Source organism: Lepidothrix coronata, unplaced genomic scaffold (assembly GCF_001604755.1).
Source record: "Lepidothrix coronata isolate B3197 unplaced genomic scaffold, Lepidothrix_coronata-1.0 Scaffold33, whole genome shotgun sequence".
NCBI lineage: Eukaryota > Metazoa > Chordata > Aves > Passeriformes > Pipridae > Lepidothrix > Lepidothrix coronata.
In genome coordinates, this window is record NW_016690213.1 from 3,546,222 (window position 1) to 3,566,589 (window position 20,368).

Here is a 20,368-nt window from a genome sequence, read left to right on the forward strand (position 1 = left end):
GGCCTTTTAGGCACCATTTGAAATGTGCTGGGTTCTGTCATGTTCCTCCTCTGAGCCCTCAGCTAACAAGGGTGCTCTTCAGCACCCTCTCACCTCAGGTAGCTGTGCCACAGACCTTAACCAGCTTTGTGCACAGCTAAAGGCTGGTTCTGACTTTCAGGTCCTGAATCCAACTTTCAGTGCTCTTACTGACTATAGTGAGGAGAGAAGGAAAATTTAAAGTGTACTGGGAGGCCTTAGACATTTGTGCTGCATCTTACAAAAAAAAAAAAAAAGAAGTAATGATTGTGAGTGCAGCTTATCATGCTCTTTCCAGAACAGGCTGAATGGAGCTCATGAATGAAAAAACATACTAAAACACCGCCTTTCCCCCTCTCCTCACGTCCCCAGCCCACTCTTCCCCCCACCCCCCATTTCCTTCATTCCTGCTTTGATTTTATTCTATTCAAGGTTCTTTGGATTACAAATAGTTTTGTTTGTTTTCTTTACCAAATTACAGAACAAAACTCTAATTATACAGTTTGTACAGAAGGCAATCAAGAGACTAAATGTTTTTCTCTTGCTAGCTGTATAGTTATGTCTTGTCTGGCAAAAGAGCCGTTGCAATGCGTATTTGTGTAGGAGGTTAAATCTGATGTCAGGGGTTTGCAAAGACAGATACAGTATGTTCCTATGGCAGTGACAGTGCCATTAAGAAGAGAAAGATTTTTGCTATAAAGCTATCCATAGGTTAGGGGATGCCTTTAAAACTTCCTCAAAACACCAAGTACTAACATTTTCTATTAGAAGTGGCCGAAATCCCCTCAGGAAATCAGTAACAATTAGTCCCAAACACTGTTTATTATGAAGGCATTAAAAATGTTTAACTTACTCCCATATAAACTAGCTCCAGTCAGGACACTTTGGAGTCAAAATGTACTGACTCATAAGGCCAAATACTCCAATAGCATAAGTCACAGTAAGAGCATGGGTTGCTCAGACTCCTGTGATCTTATTATGGGGCCTTCACAGTTTCACAGAAGCTTTTTGATTAAGATGGACCCTGATTTCTCTGAATGAAAAAGTATCCTTTCTCACTCTTACATTTGTTCTTGTTTGTATGGGTCATTCTGCAAGAAGGTTCACAGTTGTAAGTGGAGAATAAAAAAAAGAGAAAAAGGAAATTAACACCTCCGAGTGCTTTTCATGTGAAAATAAAACATATTGCTGCTTGTAGTCATCCCTACTGCAGCAAGTACTGACCCAAATGAACTGTGCTGGCAATACGTAAGAGTATCCAATGCTCTTCCAAGTTGGGAATTGTAAATCTCTTTTTTTATAGGCCTTTTTTATATGGAAATCTCTCCTCTGTATGAATGGTTGTTGAAGCTGAGGCTGCTTCCAGAGTTCCCAGGTGTCAGTGAAGTAGCTGTTGTAGGGCTAGGTCCACAACAGTGAATGTGCTGTGCACAGAAAACTTTGATTTGTCAGTTTGTAGGGTAAATGCATCCCTAAACTTCCTGGAGAAAGCGTGGGGAAAATGAAGAGACTGAATAAAATTCGTAGGAACTAAATTAACAGCTGTATAAATTGGCATTAGGAAAGTTGATGAATGTGTCTGCCTTTCTGTTTCTTCTTTTTAGAGCTTTAGTACCTACTTCTGGGCTGCAGATACACTTATGTCAGATGGGGTGCATCACATGAAACTGATATATACACACTTTCCTCCTCTTTAAGGTCCATTTTATTGATGTTGTAATTAAATATCTTGCTTATAATCTTGAGAGAACGTGGTCCGATAATTTTTTTTGTTGCCTTAAACCAAATTGTCCAGTGTCTAGGAATGTGGAATATTTGAGAATAAATATGGGGGAAAAAATCAGGAATAACTGGGCTCCATCCTTGGCCAAGTTCTCTTCAACATCTTTATTAACAACTTGGACTCAGGAATCAAAGGAATACTAAGTAAATTTACTGACAACAGTAAATTGGGAGGAGCTGTCAACTCCCTCAAAGGAAGGGAGGCTCTGCAGAGAGACCTTGACAAATCAGAGAGATGGGCAATCATCAACTGTAAAAAGTTTAACAAGGGCAAGTGCCAGATCCTGCACCTGGGATGGGGCAACCCTGGTTTGTGCGTATAGAGTAGGGAATGAGATGCTGGAAAGCAGTGCCATGGAAAGGCACTTGGGGGTCCTGATCAATGGCAAGTTGAATCTGAGTCAGTAGTGCCCTGGCAGCCAGGAGGGCCAACTGTGTCCTGGGGGCCATCAGGCAAAGCATCACCAGCCAGTCAAGGGAGGGATTGTCCTGCTCTGCTCGGCACTGGTGCAGCCTCATCTTGAATAGTGTGTGCAGGTTTGGGCACTGCAATTTAAGGAAGATATTAAGCTCTTAGAGATTGTCCAAAGGAGGGCAATGAAGATGGTGAAGGGCCTTGAGGGGAAGGTGTATAAGGAGTGGCGGAGGTCACTTGGTCTGTTCACCCTGCAGAAGAGGAGACTGAGAGGAGACCTTCATGGTCTTCAGCATCTTCACAAGGGAAGAGGAGGGAAGGCACTATCACTTCTCTGTGGTTGAGCCCTGGAATCTAATACTAAGCTAAGGAAGCATTTATGTGGCCACATTTTCTATGCTTTTGTATTGAAAATCTGTAGTCAGAACACGTTACTCTTTTCTGCTAACTGAATAATGTTTAAAAAGATACTGATAAGCTTTTTTAGTTCAATGTCAGTTTTTGTTAACCTCTTCAGAGGACAAGACAGTGGTAAAGTTAGGCATGGCAACTATAATTGTAAGACATATTTTATTTAGCTTTAGCTCAAATTGATCTTCCTCAAAAAAGAAAACTTAAATACCAAGACTTGATAAAGACATGAAGCAAGTGACATTAATTATATTCAGTCTTTAAATTGTTTTCCATATCTTCAGGAATAAGATCTTCCTGGGTGAGTGACAGGCTGACTGGTTTAGAATAACAAGGTAACAAGATAAAATTTCTGTTTTTACAAAATTTCTGGATATTTCCAATTGGAAATATTCCAAAATCTCTGAAAGTAAACATAAATGATCCAGAGAGTTCCTCACCTTATTTTCTCAGGATTGTCTGGTACAGATTATGATGGTGTGCTGATTTAGGGGTGTTTTGTCTTGGCAGTAAGTCACTTGTTCCCATTAATTTTCTTAATTAATGATCTTACAAATGAAACTCTTTTCTAAAATGATATTGAGAATGGTTAGTGAAATTCAGTTATATTTCTTTTGCCTTTTACCAATGGGAAAAATCTGCTTAACATTTGTACAGACTAAGAGTTCCTTCTGGTTAGTCAAAGTGTTTGGCTTGTTTTTACTATGTGTCTATCAATATTTTTAAATTATGCTACCATGTCGTGTTATTGAATACTCCCTCTTGAGCTTTTGCTTAAGTTAAAGTACATTTTAGTGTACTTTTGTTTTTTGTCCTCCATTCTTTCCAAACCTATGGAAAATAGAAGTTTTCATGGGCAATAACTATACTTCATTGCAATTAAGTTCTCATTAAATTATTTATTTTTGTTCACAGTTCAAGACACTGCCCTTTCCAGTCAAAAGGAGTGTGTTGATGGCTTCTGCAGTCTGTGACACACAACCAAACAAGGAATTACATACCATTCTTATTTACTGCAATAAAAACCAATATATTCTGACATAGTTACTTTCTCAGTTAAAAAGTTAAAACTTTGTGTTTTCTTAAGAAAACACAAAAATATTTCAGAAATCATGGCATTATAGCATTAATTGTTTTTCTTGGATAGTTAGTTACAAATAAGTAGCTTGGAAATCAATAGCTGAAGTTTTGCTTTCTGGTGTTTCTTAATTTCTATGCTATTTGCTCCTGGTTTTGCACCCAGGAAAAACAATTATAACTTAAGTGCACCAACCTGCTGAGCTACTGAGCCCTTTTACCTTTGCTTCCCTAAACAAAAGACTGTAAAGCACAAACAAGTGATTTAAAGAATTTTTGTCATTAAATTTTCATTTTGAACTCCTATAAGCACAGAAAACTTTACCATATCTCAAATAATAATTTAAAAAAACACATAATTTTCTTTTTCTGTTGGATTTTCCTTCATAAAAAGACAGGATCAGAAAGATACAAACTTTTACATGACATTTGTTCTAAGAACAAATTTTTACATGACATTTGTTTTAAGAACAGTCCGTAAAAAGTCTTAAGAAGCTTCTTGAAACTGGTACAAAATTTTGTTTTAATCACCTAAATAAGATTATAGTGAGTCAAACACTCTTGATGTTTCAGAAAAATGTGCTGATCAGTGAACCTATCAAGAAAGGGTTTACCTAAATGCTTTTATCTGAAAATGATAGTAGTAAATGACTCCTTTGTAGGACGGCTATTTAAAAAAAAAAATTATGACACTCCATATATAATGATAATGAACTGTTAGAAAACCTCATGTTCACCAGGAAGTTTGGATAAACAGTAAGTCAGCTGTTCATGTCATGTTACCTGTTTTCAGGAATATACAGAAAGAGTTGATGTTTGGTTTGTAATTGTTTCTATAAAATGTATGCTGCTGTATTTGCACTATAATTTTAGAACCATTCTCCTCCAGTTCCTGAGCAGTGTTGAAATGCACATGAGGCAGAAGAGTGCCTGTGAGCTACCCTACAGACTGGATCTGAATTCTGACCCTGCCACCTGGGTCAGGTAATTGTGTAACCACTGTCAGTTTTTTATTGAACAGAGTAGGAGAAATATTGATGTAGGGCTATCTAAATATATGAACATATCCTTGTGGAGTAGAAAATCTAATAAAAAAAAATTGAGTTCTTAAAGATTCTGGGAACAGGATGAGGGGCATTCAAAAAGTGGAAACAAGTCTCTTAGGGTGTGGACTAAGTATCAATAGTGCTATTAGACAAACATCTTTTTAGAAAATCATCGAGTGACTTGTAAAAATATAGAGAGGAAATACAGGGAGATAATTTTTCTGTTCTTGCTGTGGAATGAAGGGCAGGATTTCTCAAAGCATGTTTTGACAGCACTTGGAAGGTTTTCATTCTTTTATTTGTTGTTATGTCCATTCTATTTGTTCTTATAAAATATGAGGAAAATCTGTTTATGTCTTTATTCCAGTTCCAGTTATATTTCCATACTATCTGTTCTAGGGAGAGGTATGTCTTCCTTTTTAGAACTGTGAAGAATAGAATAAAGAATAGCAATGGTGCTTTAAGCTCTCTTTACATTTTAGGGACCAGTTTTAAAGGAGAACGTACTATGAAAGGCAGATAAGAAACACAGTTTTCTTCCAGTGGGGAGGGATTTGCAAATTTAGCCTCTAGACCCACTGTGAGTGAGTGCAAATCTCTACTACTTGAACATATTGAGACCAGGTGTCAGTCTGATCCTTCCTCTCTTGTGGGTCATACAAATTTCTCTTTGCTGTTTGAACTTGCACAATGGTTGTCATCAAACTATTACTCCTCATTATTTCAGAGACCAGTCATTAAATAGACTGAAAAATATCAGATTTGTAGCTTGCCCCACAACACAGCCAAGTGGTAGCATTGCTGTCATACAACACTGGAAAAATTTATGTGTCTGTTCTCAGAGATAACAATAAATAGCAACCTCTTTGTAGAGGCATGTGCTCTACCTGATGTGGAGTTTCTGGTTTCCTCTTTAAAGACAGCAACACGGTCTTCAGGTACTTAAGAAGGGGTTGTGTTAGGCATGGGGTGAGTTTTAGAGGTATCAGTATAATAGGAACAAAGTCTTGGACATAACATACATTTTTGGGGTTCTTTTAGATGCAGGTGAAATAGCAAGCCTCTCTGACCATGTGTTTTTCCTTGGAATATTACACAAGTATTTTATTAAAACACTGTGGGAAATATTTTTTTCTGCTGTGCTAGAGGAAAGTTCCAAGACTTTCCTTTTCCATCCCAATTCAGGACCTTGGTCAGGATTTAACATTTGTGGTTTTGCTAGAACTTCCTTTATTAGACCTTCTGTATAGTAATGTAACAGTATTAGATTAACATAGACCACAGCTAGGAGGAATCATTATCCTTATGCAGGGTAACATAAAAAGGTACTCTAGGACTAGGTAAAGATATTTATCTCACTGTTTACTTCCTAGATAGCTACAGTTTCATGATGAATTTCGACATGCCTAATTTCACAGAAATGAGAGCTTTAGAACAAAATAACAATGAAATTTAGATACAAGGCAGAAATCAACACAGTGCACCATGCAGCATGTAAATAAACCCTCTCAGTTTTTTTCAGTATTACCTTCCTTCTCCCTAGCTCTCCCCCCTGGATGATATCTAAAGCTGATAAAGGCAAGGAACACATGAACAATATTCTCTGTATTCCTGTCTGGAATAGGCTGTTCCATAACTGATAGCATTTTCTCACTTTCCTAGAATACTTTTAAAAAATAGAGGGATGTGTCTTTCTGAACAGCAGATAGATTAAAAAAAGGAAATATACTTCACCTTGAAAGAAAGACTCATATTATAAGAACAAATCTTTGGCCGCTTTAGTACATTTATTATAAACTTTTGATAATTTTGCTTAGTGGTTTAAACCTCTGACTTTCAAAACATTTTTGTTACTAAAATTCGTTAACCTAGTGTCATTAAACTCTTGCTTTTGGACAATATGTTCTTGACATTCTGCTGAAGGAAAAACTTACAGTAGGGCTTTCCTGCTAAGTTTGGGAGGGTGTTCCTTGTTAACCCTCATCAAGAAATGTCACGAATGTTGTGAAGTAACTTTATGTTTGTGAAGAGGAGTTTGCTATTGCTAATCATCCTCCCTCTGGGTTTTTGTTCTTTTTAAAAATGACAATATTTTTCTATCAAAAGTACATATCAATCCTTTGTTCTTTACAACAAGTCATTTCATGGATTTATATTTAATTTATATTTGAAAATAATCACCACAATGGTTCACAACCTCTGAGGCTTGAAAGCATTTATTCATTTTGAAATTGCTTACAGTTGTATCTTATGACTATTAAAAACTGCGGAAGTCTTATTGAATGGAAATACCTTATCAGCTCAGAGAGTCTAATGGTTGAAGATACTTAGTTAACTTCTTTTTAGTCCAGAGTTTTCCTTTAGAGTCTTAAACAACCGACTATTTACCAAGGACACCTATTGCTTTCTTCTATCAGTCACTTGGGAGCAGTCAGTACACTGAATGGTACAGAGTGTAACAAGTCAAGGTGCAGATATGTGCTGTAGATTTGTTTTAAGGTCAGGTTCAGTGACAACCAACATTGTGAGATTCTGTCCACAGAAGAATATCTTCTGGTCCTGAAGAAGGTTTTTTTGTCTCTTTCTTTTTGTGCCTGTTTTGGAAAACTGCAAATAATAATAATTCGAGATTTTTGCTATAGAGAATGGCAAAATTTTGCGACTTGGGCATAAATATCTTAGGCACAGGCTGTTGTAGAATTTCAACTATTTAAACAATAAGGAAAAAAAATTAACCCTCTCTTTGGTTTTTGATTCCTGCAGAAAGCAAACCTCCAGGGATTGAACCTGATATCTGTGAATGTCATGCATTTAACTACATTGTTCTCTTTTGCTGCTTTTTTTTTGGAGGATTCAGTATCCTAAAGTAGGAGAGCAGAGGTTGTATATTGTATCAGCAACCAATAACTGAATTACCAGGCATAACAGATAGCACCAGGCATGGCAGATATGTGTGGCCCTTACTTCAGTCTCTCATCACAGTAAAGCTTGTTTCAAAATTCCCATTCCTTTTGAAAGAGCATTAGTTTCTCTTGTCTTCTATGATAATTATCTTCTCTTTTAAGTATACTGAGACAGAAAGCTTCGAAGTGAGACAAGAACTGTGAGAAGCAAGTAAATTCCAGATAACAACTGGACCTCATTTACATAAGAAATAAAATATCGTGAAGAAACAGATTGAAAAGATAATGTGTTACATAGCCAGAGATGAAGTGCTTGAAGATTATGTCATATATATACATCTATTTTAAGCAAGCTAACCTTATTCCTGTCCAATGATAATTTATTCTGATATTGCATTTAGATTTTGTGGAACAAACTTGTTTCTCACAAGTGTTATGCGTTCAAGAGATTCAGTAGAGTTGTTTCAGTATCTATGGAAAAAAATTATGGGTTTTGACCTCAGCCGTGGCAGGCATAACATATCCTATACTCCCGGTAGACTCAGCACCTTGCAGTATCAAGCTCTTTAATGATATGCCTTTGTATCTTGGCATAACTTTTTGCTAAATGTGACTATCCAGTCGTACACTGTGTGCTTTGACCACGGGGACTAAGTATTGGCCAGTTGAAAATTTCAGCTTTAAAACTGTGTGGTTTCCAATGCTTCAGGTAAAAGATAATTTCAACAACATTTAGAGAGAGAGCTCCCTGCTGTTTCATAGTTAGAGTGCATCTTATTTTGTCTGTGAGCTGGTCCAGAATAGGCCATATGGACACACACACAAAAAAAAAATCTACATTCATAGTCCAGCATTTTTTTTTTTAGAAGACTACATTTTACCATTTCTGTATGTCATATCCAGTAACTGAATTTCTTACTTGTAATCAAAGCAATTGAATTGTACTAGAGAAAGAAGCATTCTCATGTTCTCCTTCTTGGATTTATAATTTCAAAATTATGGCAATATTTTTCTAATAGAAGCATTCACTTATTCTAAAGTTGTCCCATACAGAAAGAATATTTAATTATTTCCCTAGATCTTCCCCTTCTAGAATAAAAACTTCTTAAAAAGTTAAGATTTGTAAAATGTGAAATAGCTGTGGCTGGTAGTTGGTAACTAGCATTTAAATTCACCCTGTGCAATACTGCCTTCATGTCATCTAGAGGATCTTCAAGTATAAGCAATGTAGATCAAATAGCTTTCTGGACTTTATTTGCTTTAATAACAGCTTATACTAACTGTCACTGGAGGAATTAAAAAAATCATGATGATCTATTCACTGGACTGTTAGTAACACTAAAGTCTTTAAAATGTTCCTGTATATTTGGAATTCATATGTAGAGCTCCTAGGAGCTGCTTAGAGCCATTCATGCTTCTTCTCTGCAGAGTGTGCACAGAAACTGCTTGAGACAAACTTTTGCTTGTTTTGAAGCTGCCTCTGTTCCCAAATAAATATTTATACTGGCAGTTACCCCATTTGTTTACCAGCCATTCACAGATTGCACTGCATTTGAAGGATTAATTGCCTTACATAAAGATTCTGTTTATTCTTTGACAGCAGGTTTCTGCATTGCTCCCCTAGATGGCATTTCTAAAAACAATTCCAGATGGAAACATGCAAGATATTTCTGTGTTCCCCAACAGCTTTAAAAATAGATGCCACTGCATGATTCACAGTGATCTCTATGTGCACCTCTGAGCTGACCTGAGCTATAAACACTTTATAAATAAAGTATGCTGAAACAGTAGATACACTTCCCCCCCATCCCATTTCTTACCAGCTTGCTTTCCTTTTCTTTTTTTTTTTTTTTTTTTAACTCAGAGACATTAAAAAAAATAATGCTTATGTAGCATCAGAGGATTTTTAGATAAGAATATCTTACAGGGCTCCCTAGTGGTTTTGGGTTTCTTTCATGTTTATAAGAAAGTTGTAATCAGAAGACATTCATTAATCAATCCTGAGTTGACAAACTGCAAGTCTCAGTGTAATGTACCTGAAGATTTTACTCTGTTGTTTAAGGTAAAACATCCTCTTAGATACAGAAGCACAGCTTGTTCAAACCCGCAGAAGCTGGAACATGGAAATAAAAGCTTTCTTATGATGTGGAACAATAGAGAACCACTGCAGCCATTATGGAAGCCCGCAGGCTACAGGAGATGAGGAATCCTACTCCTATTCCTCTCCCATGTATCTGTACTACTAGATACAAAACACAAGAAGTCAGCCCTCTGCAGCTTATCTCGTGGTTAGATTGAGCAAAATCATTTTGACACATTTCCCAGCTAGATTTTAAGCAGGCTGTAAAATCTCTGGCATTCTCAAGCAAAGGGATCATCTGTTATAACATCATCACTTGTTAATGATTTCCTTTAATTTTCTGTTAAAAATAAGGTAATCTGAGGGTCACCATTGGCATCTATGCTCATAGCTTGTGCCTATAAGGAATTCTTTAAGATGGATATCCTATCAAGGTAAAACCATCAACCTTGGGGTCTTTGTTCTTTAAATGCTAGATAAACTTTGATGTTTGTCCTAAATAGTTATTCAACAGAAGTGACTGTTACTTATCAAAATGTTTCATGTCTCTTAGATACCACAGTAGTGCTCTAGACAACTTTTAATGGACAGTGTCATAAAATGTGGAATATTTTTGCAGTGAAAGAAAACAGTCAAAATTACAATATTGCCTAATAGGGCTGTAAGCTGCTGGCAGTGTTCAACTTCTCTGATTGATTAAAGGAAATCTGAAAGGGCGTATGTTATAACATGAACCAAACTCCTCTTTGCTTTAGCAGCCATGTAGTTAATAAAGTTAGAGATGTGTGAATGCTTTTCAACTGACCCAAGCGGAGAAAAACTGAGTTAAAACTCATAGTGTGGCCATCAGGCAACTTTCAGTTATGACATTTTATGAAAAAGTGGTGTAAAATACAACCTGTATGTTTCAATGAAGTTGAATGAAAGAGAAGCAGATTAATGGCTCATGAGAAGAATATGAGCATGTTTGGATTGCTTTTATAGGAATAATATTGCAGTCAAGCTAAGGAAACTAGGGAGAGACTTATTCTTCCAGCAAAGCTTTTCAGCTCTAGGGATCTTTTGCTGCATGACAGCAGACATAGGGAAGACTTAAGCTATCTTCATTTAAACATACCTGTAGAGTCTGATGGGATTAGGAGGGATCAGGGATCTACATGTCATTTCATGGTCCATTTTTGAGATAAAGGAAACATATATTTACTAAGAAGCAAGAGAGAATTGCTTTATAAAATAGCAAGAGGGGAAAGGAATATGTTAGGTATTGTTGGAATTTTTCATGAGATTTGCTTTCTTGGCTGTCTTTGTATTCATCAATGGTGACAGAAAACTTTTGGGAAATGCCAACATTCAGTTATGAATCATTCTGTTACTTTGCTATGAGAGCTGCTTTGTTCCAAATAAACAACCACTAGTTTTTCACACGGTCCCGCAAATTTTTCTACCGATTACTTTCTAAGGTTTTCAAAGTAATTTGATTATATTCTCTAAATCTTTTCCTAAAATAAAATATCTAGTATAGTTACTAAGTATATATAACTTAGTAAGGTTGTGGTGGGTTTTGATTTTGCTTTGGTTTTGCTTGGGGGGTGGGGGGTTGAGGTCGATGGGGTGTCCAGAAAGAGTTCCTGATGTCCTAACTCTGTACAAAGTTTAATGAAAGCTTGGCATTTGAGTCTTGATCACTTTTTACTTTTATAAATTTTATTATTTGCAAATGAAAAATTCCAGCATTATGGAGATGGTATAATTTGTCGATAGAAGTTTTGTTAGTTTTTTTATCTAAACAGTTTCTTCATTTTGAATATGAAGTGCTTGTCACAAAACTAGGAAGTTTTCACAGTCCCAGACATCACAAAGATTTAAGAAGTGATGTTAATTTTATAAACTTCCACTGCTTTATGTATACCTTGTCTTGCCCCATGCCCTGCCATAAAAGAAAGATACATGCAGTGTTACTTCCAAAGGAAGAAATATTTTTCCCTTATCTTTCCAAGCCTGTAAAAGTAACCCCAGAGATATTTTAAAGAAGATTATAGTACATCCCACTGCAGACTTACAACGCAGTTAACAGATGGCATGCTATCTGTTACAGTGAAATTGGCTGTACCTGCTATACCACGTGAGCTTCATGCAAGCAGATCGCTTTCATGGACAGAGTAGGTATGGTTAGCTCCGTGTGTATACACTCAGATCACTGGAATAAATTACTAAAGGTGTAAGAGAAAGAAGCAAAAACACATCTGGTGTTTTTTCGCTATGACAAATATTAGAGATTAAGAGGTAGAAATGAAAGCATCATATACAGACTTCCTTTGCATCCTCAATATGTTAAAAAAGCTGAGGGTGATGAAATTTTATTTGTTTTTCAGTACTCAAAGCGGAAAATGGGGAGGATGATAAATTCTGTTAGTGCATTGTCACTAACTGCTAATGATGGTGATTTAAAAAAGGGTATTAATCAGATACTGACTTTAAGGTAGAAAGAGCAGAGGTCAGCGAGTAGCACCTCCTAAATAAACCTTTTTGAGTAAGTTACTGCATAGTATCCAGGAAGTTTAATTTAAGAATTTCAGTGTTGCTCAATGCGACTCACCCCACAGCCTGAGCTATAACATGCCAGGAATGATAGAATGGATTTTGAGATCACCAAAAAATAAAAAAAAAAACAAACCCAAAACCACAACAAAAAAAAAAAACCAAAAAATAAAACCAAAAAAACCCACCAAACCAAACCAAAAAGGAATTAAGGAAATCTAAAATAATGGAATTAACTGGATCTTTAATAGGCACTGACTTCTATTCTCAGACAGTTCTAAGAAGGGTTTAAGGGTTAATTTTGTCTAGCTATCAGAATAGTCAGAAAGACAGTTCCTGCTTTCTTGTCAATACAACTTGAAATTTCATCTATCATTTGTACTCTTGGCTGTTTATCAACACTGTGAAAGTACCACTCACATCCTCCTCCCCCTCCTGAGCCAGCATTCCTGATACGCTCTTTATAGCCCAAATGCCTTGACTGAATCCCAGGCAATCTGAAACCAACTGAAAAACGTACGTTCATTGCGGGGGGATTTGGATCAGGCCCAGCAACAAGAACATTGCAAATTAGGAATGATGTGGAAAAGTGGGTGTCATGGCAGAAATATGTGCGTGGGTGCTTGTGTAAAACCTGTACACAATATGCTTGTGCTGTGCTTTTCCAACTATTTCTTTTTAGCTGTTTATTTTAAAAGAATGCAATTAAAACTTTTAATATTGATTTGATTCATATCTTCATTAAAAAAGTAAACAGAGAGCATCTGTATAAAGATGTTTTTCTCTTATTCTCCAAAAGCAGACAGAATTGAAGGCAGGGACCAATTTGACTGAAGTGCTCTTGAGAAACCCACAGGAATATCTTACTTTTGAGAGAACAAATAAAGTGCAGAACTGAGCTCGTATCATTTGAGAAGGATTCATGCTGAATTGTTCAGAGCATGCCGTATGCAATTAGTGCACACTGGCTGAGTGATTATTTACACAATAAATCAAGACTTGACCAAACAAATCTCTCATCATGTCGCCAATATACTTTGGCTGTGCTTTTCAAGATTCATCCTAAACTCCCCCTCCCCATGCCTCCTGTTTTCTTTTTTTTCTGCAAGGACTTCCAAATGCCTCCATGTGTGCTGACAACAGCACCAGGCATTCATTACCAGGAGACTCACTGTCGAGACAATGAAACTATGCAGCACAGGATGGCGTTGTCACTATCCTCTTCAGAGTCTGCCTTCAATATGGGAAAAGTTCTCTAAAACAGCTTCTTCCATGGCTTCTCTCATGTCATTGTGACCTTTTGTTTTTGTGCAACTGGAGCTTCATTAGTTTGTTGCTGCATGCACAATTTCCAACGGCTGCTTTGAAGACATGTTAATTATAGTAATAATTTCCAACTCATTTACTAGTCATTGCCTATTTTCTTGCAAGGCAAAAGTGGAATAAGATCTTGCCCAAACCACTCCTCAGTGAACAGCCTTAAGTCAAATCTCTATCTGGAAGTTTTTTTCTCCAGTAAATTTTGCCAGAAGCCGTCATTTTTCCAAGGTCTGTGCAAGTAACTGCATAATGAAAACACTAATGCTCTAGATCATTTCATACATTAGTAATAGGGTAAGTATTTACCCATCAGAGGAAGAAAAAAAATCTATTAGATAGAACACTTCATTTACTGAAAGCTAAATAAGCTGTTATTCTGTGCAAGTTTGCATTTACAGCGCTTTTCCTTTAAGCCTTGTGAACAAGCCTTTGGGCTGCACTGCTTATTTGATCATCATAACCATCAGTAGCTTCACTGTAGAAACTCCAACAAGAACTCCCTGTTCTGAGGCTTGGTTCTGCAAGGAACTGAGTACCACCTGGAAAGTATTTTATGTCTGGCTAAGGCAGTTTGAACTGACCTAGGCCTTTGGCCAGGTTTTATCAGGGGAAATATAGGTATCTTTTCAAAAGGAGCCAAAGGCGGTAGTCATGTGTGAACATAATTGGTAAATGCACACTGCTGTCCATTTGCACATGCAAGTGTGCTGACATAAATACAGATTGGCATGTGTATTCATAATTTTATGGACTCAGTCTTGGTGCCTGCTTGAATTTAGCCCTCAGACTTACTAGTTTCTCTGATTGAATCATGTGTTTTGACTAGATGCAACAAGAAGATCTGAGTTCTGGTTCAGTTTTGGTGTTTTATTTCATGAAGGATGCTCCTTGAAGCTAGATTGGAGCCTACTCAGTTGAGCAATGCACAAAGGAGAAATCCCCTTCTCCTAGCTGATCTATGGGAAAGTAATTATATGTCACCCACCATTCCCTTCTGCTCTTGTACGAGACTGTAAATGAAAAGTCTGTTTATGTATTTCCTGTAGCCATCCCTTTTGCATATGATTGGTGTTTTAAGCTACAGAACAGCTGAACTTCAGCATTAGCTGCTGGTCTGCAGTGATTTGCTTGAAAAGGCATACCAGCCATTGAGTAATTTTGCTCGTATTTTATGTTCGCTTTGTTTCCCACACTTGTTTGAATGAGAGCAGTCATGTTAATGGGACAGTACCAAGTTGCTTGTACAGTGTAACTGTACAGCTTCACTGCCAAAGATGACCACAATGGGAGTGCTTCTAATGATGGCAAGCCTGTTGCTGGGAGCTGGGGAGATTCCCCCTTCAGCTAAGATGATCCAACAGTGCTTTTGCGTTTGGTGCTTGGGTAATTCCAGTTCAAGAAAGGTCATCATGATTAATAGAGCAAGTATTCTGAACATTGGTGGAGGGAGAGGGGCCATGGCTTTGGAGTGTCTCCAGCAGGAGCCCACTGTAGCCATGACTTTGACACTGTGCAGGCCCTGCACTTAGTAGAGTACAACATTTATTTAGGCACTCTCTCAAACGAAAGGGAAATGCTCAGTGAGGCAGATCGTATATTACACATTTCAGTGACAGCTCATTCGTCACAGATCTGGTAACTGAGCAAATGGTACAGCTTTCTTTAGAAATGGAGGTTATTTTAGTCATTTAAAAATATTTTTTTTTCACTAGTGAATCCCCATAAATGAATCCCCAACAGTTTAAAGTCTGATTCCTTGAATGAATGCAATTTTTTTTAATTAAAATCACAACTCATATTAAATAAAGGAATCTCTAACTCATCCTAATTCAACTGTGCCAGAAGTTTTTCAAACACTGTAATCTTTTTAAGATTTAGAAGCTTCTACTTTTTGGTTGTGAGAAATTTGCAAATGGCTTTAGAGTGACAGTTGCTGAAAGCCAGTATTGAATTCTGTCTAGAATTTTAGGAGAGGTTTATAACCATATTTTGGTTTTGAGCGGTGGGTTATTGTTTGTGAGCAGAGGGACAAACATACATAGGAGGACTGAGGAGCTGATCCTGCCACTCTATTCAGCCCTCGTGGTGCTACATCTGGAGTGCTGTGCCCAGCTCTGGGCTCCTCAATACGAGAGACATGGAGCTCCCGGAGCGTGTCCAGCAGAGGGCAACAAAGATGGTTAAGGGACTCTCTTACAAGGAAGGGCTGAGGGACCTGCTCAGCTGTTCAGCCCTGAGAAGAGATGACTCAGACAGGACTTCATCAATGTCTATAAGTATCTGAAGGGAGAGTTCCAGGAGGATGGAGCCAGGCTCTTCTTGGTGGTGCCAAGCAATAGAGCAACAGGCAATGGGTAGAAACTTTTGCACAGGAAATACCACCTGACTATAAGGAAGAACTTTACTATGTGAGTGACCAGGCCCTGGAATAGGTTGCCCAGAGATGTTTCAGAGTCTCCCTCACTGGAGATACTCAAGAACCATCTGGACACTATCCTGTGTAATACGTTCTAGGATGACCCTGCTTGAGCAGGGAGGTTGGACCAGATGACCCACTGTGATCCTTTCCGAACCTTATCCACTCTGTGATTCTGTGAAAGACAAGTTTTAAAAGAATAATTTCTTGTCTCAAGTAAAAATTATTGTGAATTTTCTGATTTTATAAAATTTATAAATTTTTATAAAATTATTAATTGTACTGTAGCAAATTTCTTGTCATTTCAGGTACAGTTTTATGTTTGGGGTTTTTTTTCTGTGTGGCTGTCTGCTCATTTTTGGGACCTAAAAACTGGAGGGAAGCCAGATATTCCTTTTCTCTGTCTCTGAAAGTGAGTTGACATCAGCACAAAGCGTGCGATGGCACAGCTGAGACACAGTGGGTGCTTTCAGTGAACTGCAGTTCACAGTCACCCAGACCCAACTTCTGTGCATTGAACCAGTGATATTTTCTCAGGCACAGAACAAAGTGACACCTTTGCATCTGGGGGCAGATCAGCGCAGAGATTGTGGAAGAACATCAGTTGTGGGAGTGGACGTTGTGTTTGTGCACGGTTGGCCAGCACCCACCATCTCTGGGACTGTGGGGCTGCACAGGAGAACAAATATAGATGCACTAGCTAGTTTCTGTCAGACCAGTTCTAAAAACCTGCTATTTCAAAGTTTAATCTCATATATATATTAATGGGAGAGGGGAGGGTGGTGGTGACAGTGTTCTTTATCTAGCATAACTCCATGAGAATATGTTTGTGGATCTGATCAAAGGCGTGTATATGAATACACTCCTTTCTTTGTTGTCAGGAAATAGTTTTCAGTGTTTTCTCTGGTGGTAATTCATGCATGTTAAATCACATCAAGACTGTGTAGTCATTTGGATTCTCAAGGCAGTGTGTTGTCAATTGCTTCAGAATGCTGTCCCTTGGGAACCCCAAGTGGGGTGCTTGTTGCCTCATTTCTCCAAAGAACAGAGATGCAGTCATTGACAGAATATTAAATGCATCTTTTGTTTTTTTGTTTTGTTTTTTTTTCTGTGTAAAACAGACGTGCTATATTTTCACTCCATATAGAGTTTTTCATTGCTGTCCTGGAAAACAGCAGTCTGTGTAGATGATAAAAATGTGTGTAATCATATAAATAAGTTCCCACCTGTAGTAAAATTCTGGCCCAGCTGTGCCAAGCTGTGCAATTTGACAAGGGGCTGATTTCAGTTTGCTACATAGCTAAAAAAAGAAGCCAGGTGAAACAACTGAATGCTGACATTTGAGTAGGAGTAATAAATCAGACTGGTGGGTGGGGGAAAGGAATGTTCCTGTCATCAGAAGAAGCCTGCTTTTTTCCATGTGAAAATGAAATGGGTTTGCAAAGGCTGGCTTATTCACACTCCATATCATTACATATTTAAAAAATGACAAAACAAATACAAAAAATATAATTACAGCCTTTTAGATAAGTTCAGTAGTTTACCAGTGTCACTAGTGTCAAACTCATTAGGAGTACAACTTGGAAATATTTAATACAATAATTGTCTTTTTTTCTCTGTTCTGGTAATCACTTTTATTCCTGTCACTGTTCTCCTTTAGTATCTATGTTTGTCAGTAAGAGCTTCCACTGAGAACTGAGTTGATCAGGAATCTCAAAACTAATTGTTAACTGGGAGATATCCCTAGGCCAACATTAATTTCATCCATGTTTGTTTCTGGCATGAGAGGAAGTACGATATGCACGGTGAGATCTTGTCTCTGCAGGAGACCCACACAGGTTGAGGCAAGGGAGTAGTAAGGGGTAAAAAGCTGTAATACCTTCGAAACGAGTAACATACACAAGCTCTTCATAGCAGCTAATAAATGAATTAGCTTTGTGGAATCCAACTGATGTGTTGCTTTTGGAAGATTTTGTTAATCAGGTTTCTGTTTGTGTCCCAACCTACTGTTTACTAGTGAGGTCTTTGTTCAGTTCTTTATTACTGGGCTAGGGATTACTCCTGTAAACTTGTAATGATTCTCTAATTTGTCCTTGGGGAAGTAACTCTGTCACAGTCAGAAAAAAATTCTTTTTCCTCATAGATAAAGTCTTTGTTAGACCTATGTAGTGCATACAGATAATATCTCTTGAGATTTTCCTCTCACAATTCCTCCCTCATGCACTAGGAACTACAGTTAGGGATGAACATTTTTTATCATCTGTTATAGTAAGTGCCATCTTAAAATTGTAGGCTCTTACACTGAATATCCGAACAAAACTTATATGTCTATAGGAGTGAATAAGAAGTTCTCTTTCAAGAGGCAATCACAGAAAAAAAAATTATAGCAATAATAAAAAATACTTTCTAATGCATAGCAGAATGTGAACTCGGATATGGACTTGCTTGACACCGATAGCCTGACTGAATTTTTCTTCATGTTTCAAGGGATGGGTTGTTGAAATATGTCCTCTGTGTATTGAGTTTACCAAACATAATTGTAATTTTGGCACTATTACCCACAGGTAAGTTATCCAAATGACATGCAATGTATTTCATTTCTGAACTGGGTTTGTATAGCTTTGTATATGAGTAATGAACCATCTTAATATATGCTGAGGAAAAATGACTGTGAAATTCATTTGTTAGTGTTATTTGTTGGATTCACAGGAGTACTCCTGTGCTAGCTGACCCAGTGCAGTTCAGCTGCTGGCTCACAAGAGGATTTTTAGCTCACTGCTTTTCTCGTGAAAGAATTGTTGCCATTGAATCTGTATGATAGAAGATAACAAAGCTGGAAATATACCTGCAATTTTGCTTGTGACATTTCAAGGACTGATATGAAGCATGGTGATATTAAGTCATGGTTATTTTTGCACAAAGATGAATGTATGAAAGACTTCAGTGCATGGATGGACTATATATATATAAGAAAACTTGTGGAAGAGTCAAGTAACAAATGTGTCTGAAGATTACTTCAAAATATAGCTGAATGCCAGTAGCTAGAATTGCAGTCTGATGTTACATTCACCTGGTGCTCCAAAGGACTCCCAAAATTAAAATTTAGGCTATTTCCCTTCATGTTTCAGTGGTGTGTGTGTGCTGCAGTTCATAGACTGATAAAAGTATATTATGTGATTTTTAAAATGAATTTTAATGAGTTATGTGGGTCTTATGTGGATTAGAATACTTGTTATGATTACAGAAATGAGAGAAACATAAAGGGAAAATGTATGTTCTACAGAAGGCTGACAATCTGCTCTCCCATAAATAATATGTGAGTATTAGCAAAATGTACAGTATAATAACACTTCTCTGATAAGTAATAAATGAGATGCTGTAGTGTTGCAACTGTAGTGAAAGCAGTTTCAATGGCATTCATTGTTTGACATTAATGAATGTAGATCCTCTGAGTTGGACTGCTTGATCAGATTTTCATCTAAGAGAGGGCAGAGAAGATCTGTTCACAGGACTCCCCACACCTATTCCAGGTCCTAGTTCTGAACCTGGTCGAGATCTGATAGAGATCTGGAATTTGTTAATGTGCACAGAAAGTCATAAAAAAAGTGGTAATTAATGTATTCTGTTCCACAAACAGATCTTTCTCTGAGCAATTAAAAGAATCTCATTGTAATGTACTTTCTTTGAATTCTATTGAGAGAACCCTGTAATTTGGTAGTGTCTAAGTTAACTTAATATACAGGTGGCACGTGTAGAAATAAAGACATTAAAGTTGCCTAATATTTATAATGGCCCATCTTCACTTGCTTATAATATTGCCAAATGTTAGTAATTTCAGTTAATATTTTCTGTGTGGGATATCTTCTTCAACCTAAATTGTTCTGGAAAGTGTTCAGCAAGAATGGTGCAGACATTGCAAAGAAAGCATCAGGAGGGGCCAGTTTACCTAGGTTTAAAGATATGTAGATAATGTATTGAAAAATTCTAGTAACTCCATACTTTAAGGGTGTGAGGAAGTCAGAATTTGGTAGCCATTAATGTCCTTTGTCATTCTGTGAGAAAGACAAGGAGTTTTGTTTAAATTTAAGATTCTTAAAATTTCACATTTGTATGTATCCTATTGAGATTTAACAGAATTTGGCAGCTTCATTTTCTGAAGGATCTCTTCCCATTGAACACATCCTGGCCCCTATATTTTTCCAATCTGCTGACCAGACTGACCATGTTCTAGTCCAGGGCTCTAAGAGGCAACCACGATTTTTCACTCCTTTTTCTTCTTCTGTAGCTGCTCAAATAAGCCATAATGCAAAAGGATAGATTTTGTTCTTAATGGAAAAGAGTGTTATATCCCAGTTAATGACC